Source organism: Pan troglodytes, chromosome 21 (genome assembly GCF_028858775.2).
Source record: "Pan troglodytes isolate AG18354 chromosome 21, NHGRI_mPanTro3-v2.0_pri, whole genome shotgun sequence".
NCBI lineage: Eukaryota > Metazoa > Chordata > Mammalia > Primates > Hominidae > Pan > Pan troglodytes.
This window is the reverse complement of record NC_072419.2, coordinates 31106662-31126108: the sequence shown is the minus strand read 5'-3', so window position 1 is coordinate 31126108 and position 19447 is coordinate 31106662. Positions and strand designations below refer to the sequence as shown.

Below are 19447 nucleotides of genomic sequence, written 5' to 3'. Positions count from 1 at the left end.
CACCCACACTTATGGATGATTATGAACAACACCATCGAGTGTGTGGAATCCGTGGAGCTCCAGTTCCACACAATGCACATGTTCTAGGCACACAACTTTGAAAAAAAAAGAAAGAATAATACAAATTTCAAAAGAAGTCTGTCTTTGTGACAAGGTTCAGAGAGAACATGAAAATGTTGTTTGTTTTGGTAAGATAAATGATTAGAGAGATGGACAGGTGACAGCTTCGGAGAAACCCAGGGCATTTTGTTTCAGATGTTTGGGAAAGTCCCAGTTCAATTATTGTGTCAGGCAAAGGTTGACTGTGACTGTGCTCCTGGTTGGGGGCAATTGAGTGGAGGAGAATGAACTCCCCTGGCGTTCTTTCAGATATTCTTCTCCCCATTTGTCTGCAGGAGCAGGTATCCACTGTGACCCCACAGTGCCTGACGAATGTCTCTGCTCATTTCCTTGTGAAGAAAATTCTTCTGGGCTAAGGATGAGTTGTTTTCAGAACACACCGTTTCCATATGCTGCTTTCTGACAACTCCTCCTGATGGTCTACTCCACTCTCAATGCAATGCTCCCTCGCTGAGAATGCCCTGTCAGTGGACAGACCCTGCTTTGCACTCAGGGCTTCTGACCCACCGCTGCCATCCCAGGCCTGTGTCCATGTCTCCCTTCTGCTGCATACAGCTGAAGTCCTGCGATTTACTTCCTCCCTGAGGCAGTGTCCCACTCAGGGCATGCCTGTCATTATTGTTTCCACTTACCGTGCAGGAACAAGCCAGAAAGACCAGGGAATTAACACCTCTTGTGAACAGCTCTCACCTATGGGCACCTCCAACCCTCACCTCCCTGCTCAATGGCAGAGCTTGGAGCACTAGGAATGAAGCTCTCCCCAGAAGTCCCCATGGGTTGGGGACACTTGTCTACAGCCCTGCCAAAGGCATGTGCTCAGAGGTTTTGGCAGCATGGTTTGATCTTAGCCACGAACAATCTCTCCCAACTCCAGACACTTTTTGGTAATGCTGCATTTATAAACCACATGGTTCATCTTTATGAAATGACCAAGCAGAACACGGGTGTGCACATCTTTGCATCAGACACAAACACAACCAGCATTTAAATGAGCACCTACAATGTGGCAGATTCCATGCCCAGTGGCTCTTTGTAGCATTTAAATAAAGATTGTTTCTTTATTTGCATTGGAGTGAGCTGTATGGCCTTTGTCCCATGTCCTGACACTCCTCATTAGCCTCGATAGCATTGTGTTGGTTACTCATGCAGTGCAAAGAGCCAGTTAGAATTTCAGTTAGCACCAGAAGAAATGAGAATTCAAGTGACAGATAATCTAGGTCCTTCAACCAAGCTTCCAATTTTGTAGTTAAAAATATTTCTGTTATAAAAATAATACATTCTCTGTATAAACAATTAAGGAAACAGAAATATAGATTTCTGCTTCTAATAATGCCAGACTGGTAACCCTTCTACAGAAGACAGCTAAAAATCCTTAAAGAAACATTAAAGAAAATATTTTATAAAGCATTAAAGAGGTAAGAAGATGAGGGATTATCAGGCCAAGGCCAGGGAGAGGACAATAATTCAGAAGGGTGGACCAGGCATATGAGGACACATATGCCCTAGGGATGTTTGCTGACCATAAGAGGTGTCTGAGAGGGTGAATTTTGGGTTACTTTGTGAGATCGTAGGAATCCAAGTTGGATTTCAGAGCCCAGTGAACAGGGAGATCCTGTAAACCAGCCATAGGATGAAGCATCAAAGAGCTAAGCCATGAGAGAAAAGGTGACATGAAAGTACACCAGCCCCTCATGAGCTACAGCCCAGTTCTGCTTCACCTCGGAGCTTGAGTGTGGACTAAGATGGTCTTGAATTTTTTGTGCCGTATGTGCTGGAAAAACAGCAAAGAAATAACTTATCTGAAGAAAGGTGGCATCATCTTAATCTTCAAAATATTACTGTGAATACTTTGTCAGAAACAATGACCAGCATAAAATCAGTAACATCTGAGAAAATATACCATGAGTGAGAACAAGGAAAAACAACAAACACCCAGACTCACAGGGATCCCAGGTATCATAATGATCAGGCATAGACTATAAAATACCTCTGCTTACTATGTTCCAGGAAATAAAACAAAGCTTGGAAGTGTTGGCAGGTGATTGAAACATACAAGAAAGGTTGTAGGTGATCTGAAAAAGAAGACACATGGGAATTCTAGAACTGGAAAATAAAAAAAAAAAAACAATATTATAATGGGTTTGGCAGAATTTGAGACACAACTACAGAAGAAACTGTGGACCAGAATTCTATACCTAATGAACATACCTGCAAGAATAAATGTAATAAAAAGACATTTCCAATAACATAAAACAGAGAGTGTTTACCACAAGAAAAGCCACTCTAAAGGAAATTCTAAAGGATGTTCTTTAGGCAGAAGGGTATCATTCAAGCTGGAAGATTAAAAAATTTAGGAAGAAATGAGGAGCAAAGTAGTGGAATCTAGGGATTTCTACAGTTAAATATCAACAATGTAAAACAATAACATTGTCATTTTGAAGTATTTCTTTCTGTCTGTCTATCCATCCATCCCCAGAAAAGATAATCTTCTCTTTAGTTCTTAAAGGCCCAAATTCATATTTTAAAAATATTATTAAAATTGATTATTTTGATGAAACTGACAAAATCCTAGAAAAACGTAACTTGCCATAACTGATATGAGAAACAATAGAAAGCCTAATCAGAGATATCAATATTAAAGAAAGGACATCACTAATTTAAAATCTTCCTATGATGAGAAGTCCAGGCTCAAAGAGCTCCACCAATGACTGCTATCAAAGATTTGAAAAATAGGTCAGTTTTAAATAAATGTTCAGAGAACAGAAAAAGGGAACTCTTCACAACCAGAGTAACATTGATATCAAAACTTAATGAAGAAATTACCACAAAGGATAATATACATCAATCTCTCTCATAAACAGAAACACAAAAATGTTAAGCAAAAGAGCACACAAATTCAGCAACATATACAAATTATGATCAATTAGGGTTTATTCTAGGAATGCAAGGTTGGTTTAACATTTCAAACCAGTCAATGTAATTTATATTAGTAGATTAAAGGAAAATATTCATATAATTGTTTTTCATTTGCACAAAAAGCTTTTGGTAAATCCAACAGCCATTAATGATTTAAAAATGAGTTATCTAAAGAGCCTACTTAACAGTGAAATGTTGGAAATTTTTCCATTGAGACAAGATAAGAGTGCCATTCAGATGCAATGTGGCTTTTGCAAGTGCAGTAAGGAAAGATGAAGACATGGGCTGGGCATGGTGGCTCATACCTGTAATCCCAGCACTTTGGGAGGCCAAGGCAGGCAGATAGCCTGAGGTCAGGAGTTCAAGACCAGCCTGGCCAACATGGTGAAACTCCGTCTTTACTAAGAATATAAAAATTAGCCAGGCGTGGTGGCAGGCACCTGTAATCCCAGCTACTCAGGAGGCTGAGACATGAGAATTGCTTGAACCTGGGAGGTGGAGGTTGCAGTGAGCTGAGATCACGCCATTGCACCGTTGCACTCTGGTCTAGGTGACAAGAGCGAAACTCCATCTCAAAAAAAAAAAAAAGAAAGAAAGATGAAGACATGAAGGTTGAGGAACTCAAATTTAGGTGGTAAAATAATAAAAATGTGCAAGAAAAGTGTGTTCTGTGGAGGTCATTCCAGTGGTCACTGGGTGGGGAGGAAGGACAGCGATAAGGAGGAAGGATAGCAATAAGGAGGAAGGATGGCTGGAAGGTGCTAGTCCTTCTACCCTGGGGGTCCCAGGGACATTCCTGACCTGGGTGATGGTGACTTGGCCACTTGCTTTAAAATAATTTGTTAAGCTATGCATTTAGGTTTCTATTCTGACTGTTATTTTCAAACTAGGAAAGGTCTGACAATCCCCTTCACATTAACGGTGCTAAAACAAACAAATAAATAAACACAAAGACTCATTCAGGAAGGAAGAGAAAAACCACCCATTGCCTACAGATGGCGTGATTTTCTTCCAGTCTCTTTTCCTTTTTTCTAACTTTCAAAAATGTATAATAATATATCACATATGTGGAAAGCTCAATATTTTTTGTGAAGACATATGAAAGAAATTACTTGATTCTTCCAACAAATGACTGTATACTGTAGCATAACTTTTTAAAAATTTGTACAAATTTATGAGATACCTCTGAAATTGTGTTAGATGTATATAATGTGTAGTGATCAAGTCAGGGTATTTAAGGTGTCCATCTTCTGGATATAATAGAGTTTTGTTTAACTATAGTCACCCTACAGTGTTATCAACCGTTGAATGTATTCCCTCTATCTAACTGTACATTTGTACCCTGTAACCCACTACTCTTCATCCTCCCCCAACTACTCACTCTTCCCAGTCTCTGTTATCTATCTTTCCACTCTCTACCTCCATGTGATCAGACTTTATAGCTCTCATGTGTATAAGTGAGAGCAGGTAGTATTTGCCTTTTTGTACCTGGCTTATTTCACTTAATAATCTCCAGTTCCATCCACGATGCTGAAAATGGCATTATTCCATTCTTTGTTATGGCCAAATAGTATTCCATTGTGTATCTATACCACATTTTCTTTATCCATTTGTCCACTGATTGGCACTTAGGTTGATTCCATATTTTTGCCATTGTGAACAATGCTTCAGTAACTATGAGGGTGTAGGTATTTATTTGATATAATTATTCCTTTTTCTTTGGGTAGATACCCAGTAGTGGGATTGCTGGGTCAAAGGTATTCTATTTTTAATTTTTTGAGAAATCTCCATACTGTTTTCTATAATGGTTGTACTAGTTTGCATTCTCACCAACAGTATATAAGAGTTCCCATTTCTCTGCATACTTAGCAACATCTCTTATTTTGTCTTTTTAATAATAGTCATTCTGACTGGGGTAAGATGATGATATCTCATTGTGATTTTGATTTGCATTTTTCTGATGATTAGTGGTGTTCAGCATTTTTTCATACATCTGTTAGCAGTCTGTCTTATTTTGAGAAATCTATACAAATCCTTTGCCCACTTTTTAATGGGATTATTTGTAGGTTTTTTCCTGTTGTTTGAATTTCCTGTATATTCTGGATATTAATCCCTTGTGAGATGTCTAGTTTGCAAATATTTTCTTCCTCTCTGCAAGTTGTCCCTTTACTCTGTTGAATATTTCTTCTGCTGTGCAGAAGCTTTTTTGTTTAATTAAGTCCTGCTTGTCTATTTTTGTTTTTGTTGCCTGTGCTTTTGAGGTCCTAGCCATTAATCTTTCGCCTAGACCAATATCTAGGAGGGATTTCCCTAGGTTTTCTTTAGTAGTTTTATAGTTTTTGGTCTTATGTTTAAGTCTTAAACTCATTGCGAGTTGATTTTTGCGTATGATGAAAGATAAAGGTCTACATAGTGTCAATTTTAAAATCATAAAACTGACCCTTTGGGATAAATGGAGAATAACTGATAAGACATAATTTTAGAAGTTTCCATGGGAAAAATAGTAAACCAAAACCAAGCAGTGTTAAACTGAAAAGCAAATGAGGTCATGAATGAGATTGGACTAGAATCTGTAGGAGCCGATCCTGAGCACCTAGAGGTGCTTGTGGATTTCCTCACAGTTTCACCCACTGTGGGCCCCACCCAGTCCTGGCATGTAGCCAACCTGCTGTGTGATCCTGAATACCTTAAACAACCTTGCTGGGCGCTGACTTCCTCACTTGCTGGGTACAATAGAATTTGCCTATTTCAGGATTCTCTTGAAGATGAAATAAAACTCACTGTAAACTTGCTGTGAAACAGTGGCTCTGGGTATATCTGAAGGATTTTAAAACAGCACAGACCCTGATTTGTACAGACCTGGATTCCAATTCGTAAAATTTATCCTCTGTAAAATGGTGATAATACTAGCACTAATTTCATGGAGCTGCTGTGGGAATTAGGTGCAATTGTGCATCTAAAGCACTTTGCCCTTGCTGCCATTCTTGTTTCGTGAGTGCATGGCGGCAAGCCCTCCACTCCATACCCTGCACAGTGCCCGTCTGCAGCAGCACATTTCTTGGCTCAACAGAGAACTGGAGCTGTGGTCAGGGAAGGCTTGCTGCTGACACCCAAACAGGCCCCTACTGCACTCAAAACAGGGCTGTCCTGGTGAGAATGTTATTACCCTCTTTTACCTGGGTTCCAATTTGGCTAACACAGGTTGCACTCTGAAAAAACTATTGATATCAGCTTATTATATAACCCAAATTGTCATTTGATGTGAGGTGGTGTGGACCAGAATGCACCTCTATGCTGCAGTTTTGACCTCCTTGAGTCTTAGGAGGAAAGGCAGTCTTCTATGCTTTCTGATGAGGGCACCAAAGCTATGGAGGGGCTAAGGTGCTGCTCTGATTCTTGCACGCCGAGGTGACTCTCAGTTGGTGCTTTTGCTTCCAAAGGGAGAAATATCAGACTCACCTCCTGTGTCTCAGTGTCCCTCAGCCTTGCTGTCTTTCAAGCTCATGAACTGCTTGCTCTGTCCTGGCCTTTCCAATGGGCAACTTTATGCAGGCCACATCAGTCCACTGCCTGGGGTCTCTGGCTCTTCCCACCACCACCAGCTTGAGAAACTCCAGCCCAGGCTCCCAGATTCTGGCCTCCACAGCAGCTCTGGAGGAAGCAGGGTCTGAAACTTGTTAGTGTAGGGAAGTTCATTCCCTGTGGGGCAGACTTTAACACTGGGAGCTACACTGCCACTTCCCTCTCCATTTGCCCTCTGCTGTCTCAGTAAAGCCGACCCAGAGACCTGCTAGGAAGTGGAGGCCAGAGGGGAAGGCACTACACTATGTTGCCCTGCCTCCTTCCACACCTCCTTTCCATTTCCCCCGTGTTCACTGGCCTGGAATCACACTTCTAAATAAGGCCTCGGAACTCTAACCTTGCTGCAGGTTCTGTGTTCTAGGGAGCCCAGTTGAGTTGATGGACTCAGATATTTCTGTCCAACGCTTACCACACCGAGTGCATCACACAGCTCAGAGCCTCCAGGAAACACAGTGGCCAGAATTCCAGCCCCGATCCACCACAGACTCACCCAGTGAGTCTGTGTAAATGCAGCCCCCTCCCAGCCTTAGCATCCCTTCCAGAACAAGGAAAAAAGTGGAAGAAATGCTGTAGTCTTTAATGTCTTGAGCTCTTTGGAAAAAAGACACAAGATGGGATAAGGCAGCCAAGGGGGAAACAAACTGTGTCCTGAAATAGTATAGCAGGAACAAGGGAAATTACACGCAGCCATTTCCATGACACAAAGCCAGAATCTTTTCTGCACTCTATTTCTTCCCTCCCAAACTGCACTTTTATGTGCAGACAAATGTACAATGGACATCCATTATCTGTCTCCTGGGGAGAGCTGCTGGGACAATTCTTCCAAATGTATTCTGGAAGAGGACCATGGAAAAGGACACGAGGTGAAGGAAGGAGGAGGGAATTCAGAGAGAAATCTGTTCATGGACTCCCAGTGGAGGACAGGGTCAGACGGCCTTCCGCACACCCAGGGTACTGCATTCCCCCCTCCTCAGCACTCAGAGCCTCTTTGCGTCCCACCAGCAAAGGGTGTGCCCCCCTTTACCATCTACACAGGCTGCAAATGCCTGAGTAAGGAGGATGCTGTGTGACCAGTGATATCCGTTGAATCCAATGAGACTAAACACGCGAACGTGGCAGGTGTCCAGTCGACGGCCAATGAATCGATCTGAAAGGGACTGGGGGAGATTGAGGATGCAGAGCTTATATGTCCCGGCACTGACTGCTGAAGAATTCTGAATGCAGGGGAAGGGCTCCAAGTGGGGTGAGGATGAGAAACAACTTGTAGGTAAAACACCACGAGTCAGGAGTGTAAGAAAAGGTTTGGAGGCCAGGCCCGGTGGCTCATGCCTGTAATTCCAGCAGTTTGGGAGGCCGAGGCGGTCTGATCACTTGAGGTCAGGAGTTCGAGGCTAGCCTAGGCAACATGGCAAAACTCTGTCTCTACTAAAAACACAAACATTAGCAAGGCATGGTGGTGGGAGCCTGTAGTCCCAGCTACTTGGGAGGCTCAGGCAGTAGAATTGCTTGAACCCGGGAGATGGAGGTTGCAGTGAGCTGAGACCATGCCACTGCACTACAGCCTGGGTGACAGAGTGAGACTCCATCTCAAAAGAAAAAAAAAAAAAAGGTTTAGAGACTTCACATTTAATTATCTCTTGAATGAGTAATTGGCAAAATAAACACATAAATACACATTAAAAATGAGTTGTTTTCAAAAAATCAATGCAAGGAAAATCACTTAAAACCATACACTTATATGGAAATTAAACAACCTGCTCCTGAATGACTTTTGGGAAAACAATAAAATTAGGGCAGAAATCAAGGAATTCTTTGAAACTAATGAGAACAAAGATACAACATATCAGAATCTCTGGGACACAGCTAAAACAGTGCAAAGAGGGAAGCTTATGGTGTTAAATGCCCATATCAAAAAGTTAGAAAGATCCAAAGTTAACAACTTAACATTACACCTAGAAGAACTAGAGAAACAAGAGCAAACCAACCCCAAAGCTAGCAGAAGACAAGAAGTAACCAGAATCAGAGGTGAACTGAAGAAAACAGAGGAGTGAAAAACCATACAAGAGATAAACAAATCCAGAAGTTTGTTCTTTGAAAGAATAAATAAGCTTGATAGACAACTAGGTAGACTAATGAAGAAGAAAAGAGAGAAGGTCCAAATAAACACAATCATAAATTAAAAAAACTCTCAGAGATATGCACACCATCTATAACACCTAGAAGAAATGGATACATTGCTGGAAACACAAAATCTCCCAAGGTTGAACCAGGAAGAAATTGAACCCCTGAAAAGGCCAATAATGAGTTCCAAAACTGAATCAGAAATAGAAAGCTTAGCAACTGGAAAGGACTATATGGCTTCACAGCCGAATTCCACCAGATGCATAAAGAAGAGCTGGTACAATTCCTACTGAAACTATTACAAAAAAGTTGAGGAGGAGAGACTCCTCCTTAACACATCCTATGAGGTCAGTATCATCCTGGTACCAAAACCTGGCAAAGACTTAACAGAAAAAGAAAACTTCAGGCCAATATACTTAATAAACACAGATGTAAAAATTCTCAGCAAAAACCACAAGCACATCAAAAAGCTAATCCACCACAATCAAGAAGGTTTTATCCCTGGGATGCAAGGTTGGTTCAACATATGCAAACCAATAAATGCAATTCAGTGCATAAACAGAAATAAAAACAAAAACCATAAGATCATCTCAATAGATGCAGAAAAGGCTTTTGATAAAATTCAGCATCCTTTCATATTAAAAACCATTAATAAACTAGGCATTGAAGGAGCACACTCAAAATAATAAGAGCCATTTATCACAAACCCAAAGCCAATATCATACTGAATGGCAAAAGTTGGAAGCATCCCCCTTGAGAAATGGAACAAGACAAGGATGTCCACTCTCACCACTCCTGTTCAACAAAGTACTGGAAGTCCTAGCCAGAACAATCAGTCAAGAGAAAGAAATAAAAGGCATCCAAATAGAAAGAGAAGTCAAACTATCTCTGTTGGCAGATAATATGATTCTATACTTAGAAAAACCCATAGTCTCTACCCAAAAGCTCCTAGATCTGATAAATAACTTCAGCAAAGTTTTAACATACAAAATCAACATGCAAAAATCAGTAGCATTGCTATACACCAACAACACCCAAGATTCAAGAAAGCAATTCCGTTCACAATAGCCACGAATAGAATAAAATACTTAGGAATACAGCTAACAGGGAAGTGAAAGATCTCTACAATGAGAATTATAAAATGCTGCTCGAAGAAATCAGAGATGACACAATCAACCGAAAAAATATTTCCTGCTCATGGATAGGAAGAATCGATATTGTTAAAATGGCCATACTGCCTGAAGCACTTACAGATCTAGTGCTATTCCTATCAAATTACCAATGACATTTTTCACAGAATCGGAAAACAAATTATTTTATAACTCACATGGAACCACAAAAGAGCTCAAATAGCCAAGGCAATCCTAAGTGGAAAGAATAAAGCTGGAGGCATCATGTTACCTGACTTCAAACCATGTTAGAAGGCAACAATAACCAAAACAGCATGGTATTAGTACAAAAACAGACATATAGACCAATGAAACAGAATAGAGAACCCAGAAATAAAGCCATACACCTGATCTTCGACAAAGTCGACAAAACAAGCAATGGAGGAAGAACTCCCTATTCAATAAATGGTGATAGGATAACTGTCTGGCTAGCCATATGCAGAAAGTTGAAGCTGTATCCCTTCCTCACACTGTATACACAAATGAATTCAAGATGGATTAAAGACTTAAATGTGAAATGTACAATTATAAAAACCCTGGAAGATAACCTAGGAAATACCATCCTGGACATAAGACTTGGCAAAGATTTCACAGTGAAGACATCAAAAGCAATAGAAACAAAACCAAAAATTGATAAACCATACCAATCAAACTAAAGAGCTTCTGCACAGCAAAAGAAATGTTCCACAGAATAAACAAACAACCTACAGAATGGGAGAAAATATTTGCAAACTATTCATCCAACAAAGGTCTAATATCCAGAATCTATAAAGAACTTAAACAAATTAACAAGCAAGAAACACTCACATTAAAAAGTGGGCAAAGGACACGATGGATTTTTTTTCAAAAGAAGACATACGTGCGGCCAACAACCATATGAAAAAATGCTCAACATCACTAATCATTAGAGAAATGCAAATCAAAACCACAATGAGAAACTCTCACACAGTCAAAATGGCTATTATTAAAATGTCAAAAAATAACAGATGCTAGCAAGGTTGTGGAGAAAAGGGAATGCTTTTACACTGCTGGTGGAAGTGTAAATTAGTTCAGCCATTTTAGAAAGCAGTGTGGCAATTTCTCAAATAACTTAAAAGAGAATTACCATTTGACTCAGCAATTCCATCACTGGGTATACACCCAAAGGAATATAAATCATTCTACTATAAAGACATATGCATGCATATGTTCATCACAGCACTATTCCCAATAGCAAAGACATGGAACCAACTAAATGCCTATCAATGGTAGACTGGATAAAGAAAATGTGGTACATGTACACCATGGAATACTACATAGCTACAAACAAAAGGAGATCATGTCCTTTGCAACAACATGGATGGAGCTGAAAACCATAATCCTAAATGAACTGACATAGGAACAGAAAACCAAATACTGCATGTTCTGACTTACAAGCGGAACCTAAACATTGAGAACCCATGAACACAAAGAAAAGGAACAACAGACAATGGGGCCGACTTGAGGAAGGAGGAGGGGAGGATATCTATCAGGTACTATGCTTATTACCTGGGTGATGAAATAATCTGTACATCAAACTCCCATGACATGCAATTGACCTATATAACAAACCTGTACATCTACCCTTTAACTTTAAAGAAAGACAAACTGAGTTTTTCCAGCAGCAGTGGGCCAGAGTGTGGACATTGAGCTGAAGTCCTCAGGATTTCCTGATTTCTCCCTACTTTCAGATGATTTACTGACCTCAACTTTTTCCATGGGCAAATCAACTTGTTCTTTCCATATTAAAAAACTGGGGGCCATACAGGGGTGGCTCACACCTGTAATCCCAGCACTTTGGAAGGCTGAAGCAGGAGAATCATTTGAGCCCAGAAGTTTGAGACCAGCCTGGAAAACAAAGAGAGATCCCCATCTCTACAAAATATTGAAATTAGCTGGGTGTGGTGGCAGGCACCTGTATTCCCAGCTACTTGGGAGGCTGAGGTGTGAGGATAGGTTGAGTTTAGGAGGCTGAGGATGCAGTGAGCCATGATCGTGCCACTGCACTCAAGCCTGGGCAATGGAGTGATACCCTGTCTCAAAAATTAAATAATTAATTTTAAAAACCTGGAAAGTGGGGGCAAATCATCCAAGTCTGATTATGATGGCCCTGTTGATTAGTTCATCAACAGCCTGGCAGCTCAAGAACACAACTAAGAAAGCAAATTCCAACTGCTGGCATTGTTTGGATCTCTGGGAGGAACCCATGTCCCCACACTCTCTGAGCAATGTCTTGACGGTGGTTACAGGAAGGTTTAGGCTCTTTCTGGGAAATGGATAGAAAACATTGCATCCCACACACCAGCCATAAAGAATTAGAATTAATATCCAGAGTAAGATTGAGAAGGGAAGCACTTAATTCCTGCTGGAACAATGATGGTGTCGTGTCCCTTAATGTCCTACAAGGCTTACTTGAGTGACAAGTTTTCACATCCAAATCCCATAATTGTTCCCTCCACCTTTGCAGAATTTGCAGAGCATCTTATTCAGAGGAGAAAGAACAGCTTGTACTTGACTTATACTTCTACTCTGCTACAGAGCATTAAATTCAGGAGAAATAATAAATACCTTTAGTACATATCATTACCCAAGATAGCTTGGTTCTCTCCCATAATTAAATATGATCCAGTTTTAATGGAGTCAGAGGGAGAAGGACAGACTTATCCCTGGGAGCTACAAGCAGGGCTGCTATTTAACTGAAAACAAGAGGCAAGGATATCAGACTTCTATAGTTCTTCCCTATGTGGGTATTTGTAATGTGAAAAGCAAGACTATGATTTCCTCTAACACTTGGGCAGTATTTGGTGGAATCTGTCACTAAGTGACATAATCACTGACCACTGACCCAGAAGTGGGCACTGATGGTGGGGGCACTGAATCCTGGCTCTACCCTTGGAAGCATGACCTGGGAACAGCTACATGACTCTCGCAGCCTAATACCTCATCTGCATCTGCCCCAAGAAGTGTGTGATGTCATCTATGTGCGAGGTGCTTGGTGCACAGGGGGGCTTTTTATTGCTCCCCTAACTGTCCCCCCATTCTCCTTCCCACTGTATTTCACAACATCTATTTTTCTCTCTTTTGGGTCATTTTCATTATGAACAAGTATGCTATCATTTCTCCCACTTAAAAGCAAAAACAAAAAACAAAAGAACACTCTTGACATGACCTCATTAAATAGCATCCCATTTCTCACCATTTACAGCAAAACTCTTCAAAAAAAAAAAAAGATAACTAGATGTACTATGTTCAGCTACTCTCTTTGCACATCCATATGTATATTTAAAGACAAGGTCCCATTCTGTCACTCAAGCCTGGGTGCAGTGGTGGGATCATAGATCACAGCAGCCTTGAACTCCTGGGCTCAAGTGATCTTCCCGCCTCAGCCTCATGAATAGCTGTGACCACAGGCACGAGCCACCACGCTCAGCTATTTTTTTTTTTTAATTTTTGTATACATGGGGTCTGTTGCACAGGCTGGCTTCAAGCAGTTCTTCTCCCTAGGCCTCCCAAATACGTGCATTTTCTAAATGTTTTAATTGAAGTATAGCATTCTTACAGAAAAGTGCACACACACACACACAAAGGTGTAAATAAAGCTCAATGAGTTTCCACAAGCATACAGCCAGTACCCAGGTCAGGAAAGAGAATGTCCCGGGCACCCACAAGTCCCTCCGCGCCCCTCTGCTGTGCCTGCTGATCCAAGTCCCAGCAGTGCAGCTCTGCATCGCTGGATGGTTCCCTTCCTCTCGCTCTGGAGTCCGCTCCTCGGTGCTGTCCCTCCCTGCATGCCTGAAGCTGCTCATCAGCGGTCAATGCTCCCACGGGCCCCTCATCACCGCGCCGGTGCTTGATCCCCAGCTCAGGCCTTACACTCCTACCCTCGGCCCAGACGTCTCCCTGGAGCCCCCATGGTTCAGTGCCTCCACGCAGAGGCCGACAGCTCCTGGAGTTGAGAGGCCCCGCTGCAGTTGCTGCCTATCCGGCTGCAGGAAACCCCTGGTCCAGGGCATCCCTCCCTTCCCTCTTCCTTTCACACTGCAACCTAAGCCCAGGGGTCATTCACCCAGAAGACACCCCGCAGCTCCCCACTGCTTATGAAATTCCCAGCCACTCCTGCAGCGCAGGTCTCCACGGTTCTCCGGTTGACCGCTGCCGTCGTCGCCCTGCGCCTCCTCCTCCGCCCTGTTCTCTGAAGGCTCCCGGGAGCATGTGGCCACAGGGGCTTCTCCTCCGCTCAAACCCCAGAGGCTTCTTATCCCAAAGTGGAAGCCCCGCTCGGTCACAGCCTAAAGAGTCTCGGGGTCTGCCCCTGTTGGCCCCGCCTTGTTAGTTACCCCTACCCCCATTCCCCACTCCACACCCGTGGCCCCCAGCCCCGCCGCGCTGGCCCCACCTGCCCCACGTGCTCCCCCCAGGGCCTCAGCACTGCAGGCCTCTCTGTCTGGAAGCTCCTCCCCAAGGGCTCCCCCTGGCTCAGCTGGCGGCTTTATCAGAAGACACCATCCTCTCCGCGAGCCCCGCCACGGCCACCCTGTTAAAAATGTTTCTCCCAGCTCCACGCTCCCCATGTCCATCCGCAGCTAATAGCCAGTGAGTAAAACGGAGAAAAGTAAAGCTGACGTTGCAAGGAAGAGAGGCAGGCGACGAGCACGTTAGCTCTGAGAAGCGGGATTTGGTTTGCTCTGTTCACTGCTGCATGCCTGGCACTTACTGAACACGTGGGAGGTGTTCACTAATCAGTGGGTAAATGAATGGATTCCAAGGGGCTTTGCTATTAGCTAGGTTGCACTCTTCTAGATTTTCAGTACCATAAAAAGATTCTCTTTTTTCCCCTAGTTTGCCCAATTCCCTTTGCTGGTACTATTCATAAAATTCATAATCTGCTTCCTAATACCCTTTTCTCATTTAATTATTGTTATAATGTTGCAGTTAGTAAAGGAAAGAAACATTTTATGAAATGAAATTAGATCAAGACATAATAAATGCTTGGATGCAAAGACATCTGCCAGCACAGTCAACACAGGAACCCTCGGGCCTGCCCGGCGCAGGTCCAGGCCCAGTGCCCACCTTGGGGCAGGGATCTGGCTTTGGTCCCCGGCTGCCCCCATCACATGGGATGGAGTGAAGTGCCAATGAAGACCAATGCCACACCATGCTCAGACAGGCTTTCCTCCCCTGCAAGCCTTTCCAAGCAGGGTGGGGGGATGGTGAATTTAGAAGCAAGGACTGTGGTACTATTTTTGTTTGCAAACAGATAAAAGTCAAAGCTACATTGCAGAAAATATGGCTTTAAGGGTTAGAAATATTAATATTTCCCTCATGTGCCCACACTTGCTACCTCTGTGATTTCTGTTACTTATTAAATCCCTTGAAACTTCAGTTTTGTTAATCTGTAAAATGGAGATAATAATTTTCCACCTTCCGGACTCACTGCAAAGATTAAATAAGATAAAGTGTGTGCATTAACTAGCTGACAGCAGCCACTCAGCCAATTATGGGATTCATGTCTATCCTCAGTATCATTCACAAATGTCAGTTCCTAGATGAAGCCACACCACCCTAATCGCACACACCCACACCCTCCTCTGTATGAACTGGTTTACGAAGCGTGCTTGCAATGGGGGCTGGATGGAACATTGTTGGGCAAAATGAAGTTGTAGACAACATGCTGCCCTCATCTGCCCACCCACCCCCACCCCACAGCTCAGGGACAAGCCAGATGCCTCCCCCAGAGAAGGCAGGTGCTTCCGAACCTGCACATCCTGCTAGCTCTGGCCTACTGCTCACCAATGTTGGCTTTAGGCACATCTCTCAATCTCACTGAACCCTGATCTCAGCACCCATGTCATGGAGTTCCTATGAGATAATGCATGTAAGACAGCAATATTCACAACCGAGCAACATCAGAACCCAGGGCATCCCTCCCTTCCCTCTTCCTTTCACACCACAACCAAAGCCCAGGGGTCATTTCTTCCAAAAGACATCCCGCAGCTTCCCACTTCTTATTAGATTCCCAGCCGAGACTGCAGCACAGGTTACCACGGCCCCTCCCGGGTGATGGCAGCAGCATCCATGAGGAGCTGGAGGCCTCCTCAAAATGCAGATTCCTGGGCTTTGCCCCAGAGACTCTGACTGAGCAGGTGTGTGGTGGACCAGACAGTGTGCATTTCTAGCAAGTGCCTAGGGCGTCCAGGACCACATCCTGGAAGCAAGGGTGCATGGCTCCAGCGCTGAACCTGGCGCACAGTAGGTGGTCAGCCAATGTTACCCACCTCACTAACACTTTGATTACTACTGTTATGCTACTTCATGAACATATTTTTAGAATTAGCAAAATCTGCTGGGAAAGGTGTGTCTGTGTCTTTCCAGGTGTTCCTTGGCCTCTGGACCCCCAGCACCTGGAGAACTCAGGTTTCCAGCAGGGCATGACCAGCAGCAGCTGCTCTGCAGGTGCCTCCTGGGAACTTTCACTGGCCTTACATCTCTAACCCTCAGCTAACCACACACCCTGGAAATCATTTTAACATCATTGTATGGGTCAGGAAACAGAGGCATGGGAGAGCTGCCTGCTAAATGGGACCAGGCTACAACAGGACAAAACAACATACTGGAGGTGCATAATTCTAGAGATGGCATCCCTCATTTTCTCCACTGCCCAATTTAATCAGACCACCATAAGATGTTGTTTTGTTTTTCTGTAATGGCTTGGCATGTTCCTTTGACTTCACTGAACAGTTATTTTGACAATGAGCAGACACAGCCTGACTGTCAGTGAGTACACTGTGATATGATCTGAGATAAAAGGGAAAAAAAACCCAAAGTCACACTTAGATGTCAAAGATTTCCTTGTGAACGGCACTGAGGGCCTGGAGAGCCTCAGCTCCATCAACATGCTCTTCGCCCAGGTGCATCATCCCCTTGACCCAACAAGGCAGCAGGATGTGCTGGCCACTGCGGCAGAGAGGGCTCCGGGCTTCCCCCTCTCCAGTCCTGGGCTTCGCACTCCCAGCTGGCCTCGCTTAGGAAAGCACTGATTTAATTTAGTGCAAGGATTCTCAGATTGCATCTGTTCTATTCTGTGCCACACTCTCTCCTTGGCAGCTGCCGGCTTCCCCACGATGGCCTGCTGGAGACCACGCGTCTGCGGTGTGGGCTGTAAACAGAATGCTCAGCAGCCTGGTAGCCGGCTGAGGCGTCCTGTGCAGGGCTGCTTGTTTCCAGGATCTGCAGCAGCTCCCGGAACCACCACTGCAGACTGAGGGGAGCTGCCTGGGATGGGAGTTCTGATTGGAGATGGATGCAGACACAGGCCCTGCCAAGGGGACTCAGCTCCACAGGTATCTTTATAAAAGTGTTAGCACCTCTTCTCTGTTGTGGTTTTACCACAGGGAAATCCATTCTCAAAGCACACTGAAAAGGGAGGCTGCAGCCAGCAGCCCTGAGAGCTCCTCTCTACGCCCATAGTGAAGGCAACACCTACACCCACCCCCGAAAATGTTTCTACTTCACCTCCAAAAAATGTGGTCAGAAGCCTCTATAGAAACTGCATTTCCCATTTGCAGCTAAACAAGTAATAGAAATCCTCTTCACTATCTAATGTATCAAACACCATGAGTCCTCAGACCCAAGCCTAAGAGGCTCTTACTGTGTTCAGAATAAAATTACTTTCTGAGAAAGACTCTAGACACAGTCTCTGCAGTTGTAGCCTTGCTCTTTATTATAATGGTGATCTTTTGGATAGAGACGCTGTCCATACCTTGCCCTGCACCAGAGACTGGGGCTTCAATCTGAACACACGGAGCAGCAGAGACCACGGACACCACAAAGGACTGGTCTCTCCTTTGGCCACATAGGCAGCCTCTCCCTTTGGCCCCTTGCCATCTATCCAGGGCTTCCATCCACCCAGCACTCTGTGGCACTTTTACATGGATGCCTCAGTGGCTGGGCCCCATGAAGGTGGGTGTGTCCCTATCCTTCCCCACATGGAGATGACACAGGGCTGGAGTGTACAAGGGAGGCTTCGGGGGTGCGTTTGATGTCACCTGTCCAGCTCCCAGGCCCAATCTCTCCTTCCCTTGCAAGACTGCTCTTGTCTATTGGCAGCATCAGGGTGCAGTTTATGTGGCACAGCAGGCTCTGCCCACCATGGGCCTGTGCCCACACCCATTTCTCCAGCTCCTGTGTGTCCCAATCCGGGACCTCACCCTGGAGCAGGGTTCACTCATGCCTGCATCCACTCCACAGCCACCAGGCCCTGCCAGACCCAGGAGTCAGGCTTCCCACCCCATGCTTGTGCCGATGGAGAAGGGGTTCTGTGGCATTTGTGGGACGAAGTCACAAGAGAAGCTCCGACAGACCCTCAAGATCAAAGCTGGGTCTGGAACAACTGCTCAGCCTAGCCCCGGCAGATCAAGATTTCCCCACTGTGCCCCTCCAGCTACACCCCTGCCTGCAAAGGCTTCCCAACTTCTTGTGCCCTGTCAGGAAGCGCTTGCCCTCAGGAGGACCACAGACCACTCACCACTCTCCCCTGCTCCTCCTTGGATGTCAGAAAGAGGGGCCAGTCACCACTCAAGATGTGCAGGGGAAAACAGAAATCCCATAAAGGCAGGGCGGATTCTCCTCTCACTCGTCCAACAAACCCAACCAATACAGAAGCCATCAAGAAGCAACTGCTGGGCTCAGCCAGGAAATCTGTTTCAGACGAAGGACCTGCCAGGCTCAGTTGTGTGCAGCCCTGGTCCTGAACCCTAGAAGCTGGAGAGGGACCCTCTGTACCTTCGAGGCATCTTCAGCCCTCCCTGAGAACACCCCATGGGTGCCCAGCACCACCCTGACCCCGGGCCAGCAGAGGAGTGCCCTTTCTCCCTGTTTTGGTTGGGCACATAGCAGTGGGCCATGGTAATGCCGTCAGCTCACTCTGTAATTGGCAAGTAGAAATGTCGTTCTCTGATTAATGAAAATGTGAATATAGCTGATTTCTGAATGAGTACTCTGAACTTGCTAGAGAAAAATCTTTCCAAATATTTCAAAATGTAGGTTGCATAAGGGGCAACAAACAGGATGCTCTGTAGTGAAAAAGGCTGGGAATCGAAACCTTTAGAAGCCTTATGCTGGGGAGGAATGGCAGATGTCATGCTGAGATGTGCCATTTCCACAAGCAGGGCGTTTACCTGGGGCAGGTACATGGGGGCTGCTGTGGAACTGGAATCTATTTTACAGGAATGAGCCTTTAGCAAGGAAATCAGAACCCTACTTTTCTCCTCTCTCATTAAGTTCAATGTAGCCCACCTGGGCATGGTGTTTCCCGGCACTGGGGTCACCCCACACACACAACACCAGCACCTAAATGAAAGACAGCCTCCCAAAGGCCATGCGCCTTCTACCCAGCAGACACCGGCTTCAGTTCCAAAGCCTCTTCGGAACGCAGTCCCACCTCTGCGAGGACACAGCTGCATCTGCGGTGAGGCAGCCGGAATGCCTCCTCCTGGCCCCAGGGTGCCCCAACTTCTCCCAGC

The 19447-nt window shown here is 44.5% G+C and overlaps 1 protein-coding gene across 7 annotated transcripts in view; it reads right to left on the bottom strand.

Annotated features, from left to right (window-relative positions):
- SYNDIG1 (synapse differentiation inducing 1) overlaps positions 1-19447 on the bottom strand; it is a 233135-nt gene that overhangs the window by 96522 nt on the left and 117166 nt on the right. The gene's annotated exons all lie outside the window — the stretch shown is intronic.